Below are 11622 nucleotides of genomic sequence, written 5' to 3' on the forward strand. Positions count from 1 at the left end.
GTACCCTTACCGTATTTTTGGACTATAACACACACTGGACCATAAGATGCACCTAGGTTTTAGAGGAGGAAATTAGGAAAAAAAATTGAAGCAAAAAATGGTCAATTCTGTACTGTAATATCCCCTATCCTGGTATGCATGGCTCCCTCATCCCTATCCTGGTGTGCATGGCCCCATCCTTATCCTGGTATGATTGGCCCCATTCTTATCCTAGTATGATTGGCACCATCTCGGCCCTGGTATACACGACTCCATCCCAGTCCTGGTATGATTGGCCCCATCATGGTCCTGGTTTGATTGGTCCCATCCCTATTCTGGTATAATTGTCCCCATCCCAGTCCTGGTATGATTGGCCCCATCCTTTTTCTTTTATAATTGGCCCCATCCCATTCCTGGTATGATTGACCCCATCCTTTTTCATTTATGATTTGCCCCATCCTGTTCCTGGTTTTATTGGTCCCATCCTTTTTCTTTTACAATTGGCCCCATCCTGTTCCTGGTATCCATGGCCCCATCAGGAAAAATAAAAAAAAAACCATTATACTCACCTACATGAAGCTCCCTTGCAGTCCTGCTCCAGTGCCAGCAGCTGCTTAATGCTTGTAAGCAGCACATGGTAGGAACATCATGCACTGCTCACAAGCAGAGCACAGCTGCCTGAATACTCACCGGGACTGTTCATCAGAGTCCGCGCTACTGAAGAGGAACGGATACTCACCGCGATCTCCGATGAATGGTCCCAGTGAGCATTCTGGCAGCTGTGCTCGCTCTGCTTTTGAGCAGTGCATGATGTCCCTGCCATGCACTTCTTACAAGCATTAAGCAGCTGCTGGCACTGGAGCAGGATGCTGCGAGAGAGCGCCGTGTAGGTGAGTGTAATGGTTTTTTTTAAAATCTTTCCTGATGGGGCCATGGATACCAGGAACACGATGTGGCCAATTATAAAAGAAAAAGGATTGGACCCACATTCCAGGAACAGGATGGGGCCATTTATACCAGGGATGCCAGAAAAATGAATATGCATTTCCCTCCACGCCCATGGGTGGGGAATGCAGTGCATATTCATTTCTCTTTAGCAGCGGCTCCAGCCTCCTGTGACCCGATGCTCCACCAAAACCACTCCCCCACCTCCACACCACAGCCACAGCTCATACATCCGGACTATAAGATGCAGCTCCCATTTTCCTCCACATTTTGGGAGGACAAAGGTGCCTCTTATAGTCCGAAAAATATGTTAAATTTGGCACAAGAGTGACATTACCTAGAACTGGACAATCTTCAAAAATTGATGAAATGACAAGAAGAAAATATTTCCAAAAGGCCATCAAAAGGCCTGCAGCAACATTAAAGTAGCTGCACGAATTTATGGCAAATACTGATTGTATACTGCTGTCAGAGGGGTAAGGACTTCTGTACCTGAGTGTACAGTGAAGCTTAACCCTTTCGTGCCCGGGCCTGTTTTTGCTTTCATACATATAAACGCTGTGTGCACAGCTGTATTATTGGTGCAGAGATTAGGTTCCCAAACCATACAGTAAATAATAAAGAAATCTCGCACTCAACTTAAATCTTATAGATTGATTTTTTTAATGGTATTGGAGTAGCACTGGAAACGTTTCAGCCCTTTATCGAGCTTTCATCAGTCACTACAACATTTGAAAACAAAATATATAAGAAATACAGTGTATAAACCAAAAAACATACAAAAAGAAACCAAGGTATATACAAATTTTCATAAGTTCTAACAATAGCCAAATGCGTAAAAGTATCATTGATATAGTGTTGCAGTGGATACACACTTATACATTCAAGCCCGATACACTATTAACAGAGAGAGTACAGAGAGAATACACATACCGTGCTGTGCCTTTAAATGTGTGTCAATCGTATCATTGGTTAGAATGCAGATCATGCATTGTGCCTAATGTAGCATAAGAAGAGGACAGAATTGTGTTATAATATAGCGAGAGCTATAGGTGTTGTAACTCAGATTGAACGGAGTGAATACTCACAGTGGATGACTGCCTTTAGATGACGCGGTGAATAGTTAAGGTATGCAAGATGCATAGGAGCTGTGAATTGATAATAACAGGGAAGGAGAGAGGTTCATGTAGGCTTATGACACACAGTGCTGGGTCTATATTTGGAGATCACCCCTTTGGAGGTTATTTACCTGGTGTATGACGTATATGCTGCTAGAGGTAATTGCCTCAATAAGGAGAGTCAGCACTGAAGTAGGGGCTACAGGGAATGTGATAAAAAAGATTATCTGTATATATGCAGCTACTTACTATTGCTGTGCTTGGACGTGGCAAGTCATACCTGAAGGGGAGCCACCAGAAATGAGATAGGGGCTAGAAGGGGGAAGGTAATGAAGTATATCAATATGTATAGAGCCACATGGCTATGCTGCGCCCGAGCGTGTCAAAAACCTACCTGGAGGGGAGCCGCCTGAACGTGTATGTTGATGTCCTCTCAGACGCGGTATCCACCGCTAGTCCGTGGTGTATGTGGAGCCCGCGCTATTTAAACACCGCTCATGCGCTGTGTTTGAGCGTCAAGACCGGATATGACGCTACAGCGTCCCGGACAGGGCGGAAGTGCATGGCCGTGCGTTTCACTATGTGGACATGCGTTCCACTATAGTAGCGCTTTAACGTTCACCTCTGAAAAAAGTGCCCGGTACATATGGGCATTCATCCAATCAGATATTGGCTGTGGGCATATGTAGTATATGCTTGTTTGGAGAGGGCATAGTTATAATTTAGGGGTGGGAGGGGACTGGAGATGGGAGGAGTATATGGGAGGAGTATCATGTCCGTGAGAATGACAGGAGTGGATAACCACTGGGATAGATGGAATATAGAAAGAACTTCAGGTATCCTGTGTCATGCACTAGTAGTGCCTGTAAATTATTCTAAAACGTGATAAGTGCGTGTTGTGCGGTACCTAGTGATCTACAAAGGCAGACATATAGGAGTGGAAAATGTCCGTGACCGAGGTGCCGTCCACATGAATATACGTATCCGTGGTGAAAAAGTGGCACAACAAGTAGTGCTTGCTCTGGTGATGGTTCGTGATGTGCCAATCATCATTAATACAGACGGCTCTAGAAGACAAAAATCTCAGTCAGTACCTTAATACACATTATTGAGAATATTTACATCAATAGTACATAGAAATAACAGGAGTTCAGCACAATCCAACGTGTCATTATATAAATGCAGACAACTCATACTCCCTATTAAGTCCTTTAGGTGATAGCGTATCTAACATGTGGATCCAGTATGCCTCGCGCTTCTTAAGCATAAGTATTCTGTTGCCCCCCCTGCGTTGCTTGGGAACCTGTTCTACAACCTGAAACTTTAACTGTGCAATGTTATGTTTTAATGCATGAAAATGATGGGGTAGTGGTAACAAAAGTTTATTGCAGCGGATGGTGGATTTGTGTTTGGATATACGGTCCCTGATTGGTTGTGACGTTTCCCCCACATATAACAGTCCACATGGGCATTTTACCACATATATCACATATGCGGAATCACATGTAAAGTATCCTCTGATTTTAAATTCCTTTCCGGAGTGTGGGTGTCTAACCGTATTCCCTTTTTGAACGTTGTTGCATTGAACACAATGCAAGCAGGGGAAGGTACCATCCCTTGGTGTGCCCAGGAAAACTTGCCTCGTGATGGTGTTTGTGCCCACATCCGCTTTCACTAAATTGTCCCGCAGGCTAGGGGCTCTTTTAAAACATGGAAGGAAGGGGTTTTGAAATTCCTTAACACTCGGGTAGGCAGTTGAGAGGATCGACCAATTGCTGCGTATGGCCCTATGTAATCTGTACATGAATGGATGAAATGAATGTACGAACGGGATGCGTGAGGTGGTGTCTGCCCTGGGTCTATTAGTGGTGACTCTAGATTCTTCAAGAAGGGATGGAGGATAGCCTCTAGCTCTGAATTTCTGGGTCATTTCTTGTGTGCGTTGTTCCCTAATGTCGGTGTTGGAGACAATACGTCGTACCCTCTGATATTGTGCCTTAGGTATGGATCTTTTTGTGGATGGAGGGTGGAGACTCTGAAAATGCAGAAGACTGTTGCGGTCTGTGCTTTTGCAGTAAAGATCCGTGCTTAGTAGACCGCTCGGGTCTTTTACCACTAATGTGTCTAAGAAATTCATACTCCACAGGTCATAGTTCATGGTAAAGGTAATACCAGGCCAGGAGGTATTTAAGAATGATAGGAAGGCATGGAGGGTCTCTTCCGAACCCCGCCATATACAAAAGACGTCATCTATATACCTTTTCCATACGATAACGTTATCCCTGAATGGGGAGCTGAGGTAAATGATATTCTCCTCAAATTGGACCATATATGCATTTGCATACGGAGGTGCTGCGTGCGACCCCATCGCGGTCCCCCGTTTTTGTAGGTAAAATGTATCTTGGAATAGGAAAAAGTTAGATGTAAGAATGATCCTGAGAAGGTCAATGCATAGTGATGTTTGATCTATATCCCTATCTGTACCTTCAAGTAGATGGCGTACGGAGAGGATGCCCTCCTCGTGGGGAATGGAGGTATATAGATCTTTCACGTCGAGGGTCACTAAAAGGGCATCCACGGGGATGGTGTTAATCTCACCGATAAGGTGTAGAAAGGAGCCGGTGTCAAGTAAAAATGATTTGGACTTCTGTATTAGTGGGGTAAGTATTTGCTCAATGTATCTTGCTATGGGAGATAGTATAGAATCAGTGGAGGCCACTATGGGTCTCCCTGGTGGATTTTCCAGATTTTTGTGAATCTTCGGCAGAGTGTAAAAGACAGGTATGATGGGATTAGGGTTTAGGAGAAAGTTGCATGTTTTCTGATCTAGGACTCCTAAAGGCCCCGTCTCACACAGCGACGCTGCAGCGATACAGACAACGATGCTGATCGCTGCAGCGTCGCTGTTTTGTCGCTGTGTGGTCGCTGGGGAGCTGTCACACAGACAGCTCTCTCCAGCGACCAACGATCAGGGGAACGACTTCGGCATCGTTGAAACTGTCATCAACGATGCCGAAGTCCCCCTGCAGCACCCGGTAACCAGGGTAAACATCGGGTTACTAAGCGCAGGGCCGCGCTTAGTAACCCGATGTTTACCCTGGTTACCAAAAAAACAAACAGTACATACTCGCCTTTCGGTGTCCAGGTCCCTTGCCGTCCGCTTCCTGCTCTGACAGTGCCGCTGTACACTGAGAGCAGAGCGCAGCGGTGACGTCACTGCTGTGATCTGCTCTCACTTTCCGGCCGGCAGTCAGAGCAGGAAGCGGACGGCAAGGGACCTGGACACCGAAAGGCGAGTATGTACTGTTTGTTTTTTTGGTAACCAGGGTAAACATCGGGTTACTAAGCGCGGCCCTGCGCTTAGTAACCCGATGTTTACCCTGGTTACCAGTGAAGACATCGCTGGATCGGTGTCACACACACCGATTCAGCGATGTCAGCGGGGCCTCAACGACCAAAAAAAGGTCCAGGCCATTCCGACACGACCAGCGATCTCGCAGCAGGGGCCTGATCGCTGGTACGTGTCACACATAGCGAGATCGCTACTGAGATCGCTGTTGCGTCACAAAACTTGTGACTCAGCAGCGATCTCGCTAGCGATCTCGCTATGTGAGACGGGGCCTTAAGTCGGTATATTTGAGGAGTATGATCTCAATCTTGTGGCGTATGTCAGATGAAGGATCCCTATCTAATGTCTGGTAGACAGAATTGTCACTCAGTTGTCGGGTTATCTCAGCCAAGTATTTAGTCCTGTCCATGATAACCAGTGCCCCACCCTTGTCTGCTGGTTTCATAATAATGGACTTATCTCCCTGGAGGTTTCTAAGAGAGTGTCTTTCCTCAATAGTTAGGGTACCGTCACACATTGAAATTTCCATCGCTACGACGTTACGATTCGTGACGTTCTAGCGATATCGTTACGATATCGCAGTGTCTGACACGCAGCAGCGATCAGGGATCCTGCTGAGAATCGTACGTCGTAGCAGATCGTATGGAACTTTCTTTCGTCGCTTGATCACCCGCTGACATCGCTGGATCGTTGTGTGTGACAGCGATCCAGCGATGTCTTCGCTTGTAACCAGGGTAAACATCGGGTAACTAAGCGCAGGGCCGCGCTTAGTAACCCGATGTTTACCCTGGTTACCAGCGTAAACGTAAAAAAACAAACCGTACATGCTCACCCGTTGGTGTCCTTCAGGTCCCTTGCCGTCTGCTTCCTGCTCTGAGTGCCGGCCGGAAAGTGAGAGCAGATCACAGCGGTGCACAAAAAGATCCATACCTAAGGCACAATATCAGAGGGTACGACGTATTGTCTCCAACACCGACATTAGGGAACAACGCACACAAGAAATGACCCAGAAATTCAGAGCTAGAGGCTATCCTCCATCCCTTCTTGAAGAATCTAGAGTCACCACTAATAGACCCAGGGCAGACACCACCTCACGCATCCCGTTCGTACATTCATTTCATCCATTCATGTACAGATTACATAGGGCCATACGCAGCAATTGGTCGATCCTCTCAACTGCCTACCCGAGTGTTAAGGAATTTCAAAACCCCTTCCTTCCATGTTTTAAAAGAGCCCCTAGCCTGCGGGACAATTTAGTGAAAGCGGATGTGGGCACAAACACCATCACGAGGCAAGTTTTCCTGGGCACACCAAGGGATGGTACCTTCCCCTGCTTGCATTGTGTTCAATGCAACAACGTTCAAAAAGGGAATACGGTTAGACACCCACACTCCGGAAAGGAATTTAAAATCAGAGGATACTTTACATGTGATTCCGCATATGTGATATATGTGGTAAAATGCCCATGTGGACTGTTATATGTGGGGGAAACGTCACAACCAATCAGGGACCGTATATCCAAACACAAATCCACCATCCGCTGCAATAATCTTTTGTTACCACTACCCCATCATTTTCATGCATTAAAACATAACATTGCACAGTTAAAGTTTCAGGTTATAGAACAGGTTCCCAAGCAACGCAGGGGGGGCAACAGAATACTTATGCTTAAGAAGCGCGAGGCATACTGGATCCACATGTTAGATACGCTATCACCTAAACGACTTAATAGGGAGTATGAGTTGTCTGCATTTATATAATGACACGTTGGATTGTGCTGAACTCCTGTTATTTCTATGTACTATTGATGTAAATATTCTCAATAATGTGTATTAAGGTATGGTACATCACGAACCATCACCAGAGCAAGCACTACTTGTTGTGCCACTTTTTCACCACGGATACGTATATTCATGTGGACGGCACCTCGGTCACGGACATTTTCCACTCCTATATGTCTGCCTTTGTAGATCACTAGGTACCGCACAACACGCACTTATCACGTTTTAGAATAATTTACAGGCACTACTAGTGCATGACACAGGATACCTGAAGTTCTTTCTATAATCCATCTATCCCAGTGGTTATCCACTCCTGTCATTCTCACGGACATGATACTCCTCCCATATACTCCTCCCATCTCCAGTCCCCTCCCACCCCTAAATTATAACTATGCCCTCTCCAAACAAGCATATACTACATATGCCCACAGCCAATATCTGATTGGATGAATGCCCATATGTACCGGGCACTTTTTTCAGAGGTGAACGTTAAAGCGCTACTATAGTGGAACGCATGTCCACATAGTGAAACGCACGGCCATGCACTTCCGCCCTGTCCGGGACGCTGTAGCGTCATATCCGGTCTTGACGCTCAAACACAGCGCATGAGCGGTGTTTAAATAGCGCGGGCTCCACATACACCACGGACTAGCGGTGGATACCGCGTCTGAGAGGACATCAACATACACGTTCAGGCGGCTCCCCTCCAGGTAGGTTTTTGACACGCTCGGGCACAGCATATCCATGTGGCTCTATACATATTGATATACTTCATTACCTTCCCCCTTCTAGCCCCTATCTCATTTCTGGTGGCTCCCCTTCAGGTATGACTTGCCACGTCCAAGCACAGCATTAGTAAGTAGCTGCATATATACAGATAATCTTTTTTATCACATTCCCTGTAGCCCCTACTTCAGTGCTGACTCTCCTTATTGAGGCAATTACCTCTAGCAGCATATACGTCATACACCAGGTAAATAACCTCCAAAGGGGTGATCTCCAAATATAGACCCAGCACTGTGTGTCATAAGCCTACATGAACCTCTCTCCTTCCCTGTTATTATCAATTCACAGCTCCTATGCATCTTGCATACCTTAACTATTCACCGCGTCATCTAAAGGCAGTCATCCACTGTGAGTATTCACTCCGTTCAATCTGAGTTACAACACCTATAGCTCTCGCTATATTATAACACAATTCTGTCCTCTTCTTATGCTACATTAGGCACAATGCATGATCTGCATTCTAACCAATGATACGATTGACACACATTTAAAGGCACAGCACGGTATGTGTATTCTCTCTGTACTCTCTCTGTTAATAGTGTATCGGGCTTGAATGTATAAGTGTGTATCCACTGCAACACTATATCAATGATACTTTTACGCATTTGGCTATTGTTAGAACTTATGAAAATTTGTATATACCTTGGTTTCTTTTTAGAAACGTTATTAAAGCCAGCATATTGTGAACATAAAACAGGTAGAAAGTATAAATCAATATCAAATATGCATGGGGACCAAATAGGGACTAGCTACCAGACAGAAACTGAAAAAATGAAGAAGAAACAACAGCAGCCATAATGTCCCATATAAAATATAACCTTTATTGAATAATGTAAAAACCGCCAAATACAGTGAAATAATGCATAGAAGGGGAGAAGAGAGGTGTGCACCTAGTAGCCAAAACGGGCAAGATCACCCATTCTGCACCTGCCTGCACCTAATGAAGAACAAATACCCCCAGCTGCTCTCTGTAACAATGTAGGCGAAATGCCACAGCATAGGGAATGATATTAATGACACAATATGACATGTCTATAAAATATATATAAAGTCGCAGCTCATGACAAGCTCATACCTGCAATGTACCAGGCTGGCAGGACCAATGGGTGACCAAGCCCGACCCCGACGCGCGTTTCGGAGCGGGCAGCTCCTTCCTCAGGGGGTGGATAACATGACAGAACGAACACACTTAAATACACCGCTGCCCGGAAGTGTATACGCATACCACGCGCCGCACCGGAACAGCAAGCGGCGCGCAAGCCTCCATCATGGCCGCCGGCGCCGGAAACACGTGGGGCCCCACGTGATCAGGCGCCGGACAGGAACAGAAAGGGCCGCGCACCACCGCACAGCCCGGCGCATGCGCGAAGATAGCGAAACACCCCGCGGCCATATTGGAAAGGGGCAAAATATACTGGCACCATAAATAACTGCGAAAAGTGTAAATATATGACAAAAACTGCATGTACAGCTCAACAAATAAATAAAGAACATAAAACATGGAGCATGAAACAAAAACAAATACCAAAAAAATCCCCCAAAAATTGAGCAATACATACAAAATTATATAATACAAAACCTATAACAAATATACATATATATATAATAATATATAGTGCATAAAAATAACATACAAACATCCATGGTACCATACTAACATAATTCCACCAAAAATATGATAATAACACAAACAACAAATTAACATATGTATACATATATATACATGTGTACATACACACAATAACACAAACCTCTACCATATGTATACAACAGTAACATTATGTGCAATGTACAATAAATAAATAATATGAAATGTTGACTCGTAAAAATCCTCAATCCAGAAACGTGTGCAAGTTCAATCACATCCAAATTTATGCATTGATCAATACAATAGGATAATACTGGCAAAAAAACGGAATAAAAACAGGATAAAACATGTGCAATTAAAAACATATGCAATTAAAAACATATATAAACATGACACTGGAGCCACCAACTATTATATATGCGCAGAAAAACATGCGGATCACAGAAATGGGGCGAACGAAATATTTTCATTCAACCCGTGCGGGTGAATAGTACGCAGTGTCCATATCCACCTTGTCTCCAATTGTGCAAGGCGTTTGGACATATTACCACCCCTAACATTAATGTAAAGGAGATCAATACCCCGCACCCTCAGTAGCCGTGCATCGCAGGAGTGGTGTTCTCTAAAATGTCTGGGTATTGTTTTCAGAATGGTAGTATCCTTGCATTCAGCTGCAGCCAGTATACCTAAAACGTGCTCTCTCACTCGGACTTTTAGTTGTCTTGTAGTCAACCCGACGTATATTAAATTGCAAGGACAGGTGGCGTAGTAAATAACGTATCTAGAGATACACGTAATACGCTTCCTGATAACAAAGTCCTTTGTACCCTCGGAGTTGGAGAAAGAAGAGCAACGTTCAATGTTAGGGCATGCAACGCACCTACCACATGGAAAACACCCGCCCTGCACAGCAGTGCCACTGAGAAATGTGGGTACGGGCTGGCCAACATAATGACTCCTAGTAAGCTGATCTCTCAGATTCCTCGCCCGTCGATATGAAATAAGTGGTTGGGCTGGAAGAAACTTCTTGATCACTGGATCCGCCTGTAAAATTGGCCATGCCTTTTTAATTGCCAAACGTACCCCCGCATGTTGAGAATGATAGGACGTAACAAACCTAATCTGATTAACTCCTCTAGATCGATCAATAGTGTTGTTGTACAAAAGCCTATTCCGGTCTGAATGCTTGGCCCTATGATACGCTTTTTTTATAGCTCTTCTGCTGTACCCCCTAGACAGAAACCGAGACACAAGGTCCTTGGACTGAATCTCAAAGTCTTTTATGTCCGAACAAATACGCCTCAAACGCAAAAACTGACCCACAGGTATAGCTTTAACCACATGAGAGGGATGGCATGATGAGGCATGCAGGAGGGTATTTGTAGAGGTCGGTTTACGGAATATATCCGTCCGAACCATACCCCCCTCACCCCTCCAAATCGTGACATCCAGGAAGTCAATCCTTTTATCATCCCACACCGGGGTCAAGCGTATATTAAGATCGTTGTAATTCAAACTAGCTACAAACTGCGCAAGGTCGGTGGAGGTGCCCTGCCAGACAAAGAAGATGTCGTCGATATAGCGTGTCCATAAAGGGACACGATCAACCAACCCCTGTTTGTCAGACAGGAAAAGGTCCCTCTCCCACAGGCCCAGGAAAAGGCAAGCATAGGAGGGCGCGAAGGCTGCTCCCATGGCCGTCCCCTGGATCTGCAGGTAGAACGAACCCTTAAACACAAAAAAATTGTGAGTCAAGGTGAACTCTAGCAGCTCCAGGACGAGATCCCTCAAGGCTGGTGGTAGTGTAGATGTAGCCAGAAAAAATCTAACCGCCCTTATACCATCATGATGTCTAATACTGGTATAGAGGGATTCTACATCCATGGAAACTAACAGAGTATCACTGTCCAAACACAGTCCATCGACCCTGCACAGCAAATCGCCAGTATCTTTGAGGAACGAGGGTAAGGTAGAGACCAATGGTTGTAAATAATAGTCAATCCATCCGTTAACCCGCTCAAGATAGTTTCCCCTCCCAGACACGATCGGTCTGCCGGGTGGTATAAGGGCATCTTT

At 45.1% G+C, this 11622-nt stretch overlaps 2 long non-coding RNA genes across 2 annotated transcripts; one reads left to right on the forward strand and one right to left on the reverse strand.

Moving 5' to 3' along the window:
* Window positions 1-1470: 1470 nt before the first annotated feature.
* On the reverse strand, window positions 1471-2625 carry LOC143773565 (uncharacterized). The gene is made up of 6 exons (XR_013215235.1): window positions 2437-2625; window positions 2323-2354; window positions 2174-2241; window positions 2013-2072; window positions 1858-1921; window positions 1471-1646 (listed from the first exon to the last, which is right to left on the reverse strand). It is a non-coding gene; the product is annotated as an uncharacterized LOC143773565 (long non-coding RNA).
* A 5068-nt stretch (window positions 2626-7693) lies between these two features.
* LOC143773566 (uncharacterized) lies at window positions 7694-8555 on the forward strand. The gene is made up of 5 exons (XR_013215236.1): window positions 7694-7882; window positions 7965-7996; window positions 8078-8145; window positions 8247-8306; window positions 8398-8555. It is a non-coding gene; the product is annotated as an uncharacterized LOC143773566 (long non-coding RNA).
* Window positions 8556-11622: the final 3067 nt, after the last annotated feature.

This window comes from Ranitomeya variabilis, chromosome 5 (genome assembly GCF_051348905.1).
Source record: "Ranitomeya variabilis isolate aRanVar5 chromosome 5, aRanVar5.hap1, whole genome shotgun sequence".
Taxonomy (NCBI): domain Eukaryota; kingdom Metazoa; phylum Chordata; class Amphibia; order Anura; family Dendrobatidae; genus Ranitomeya; species Ranitomeya variabilis.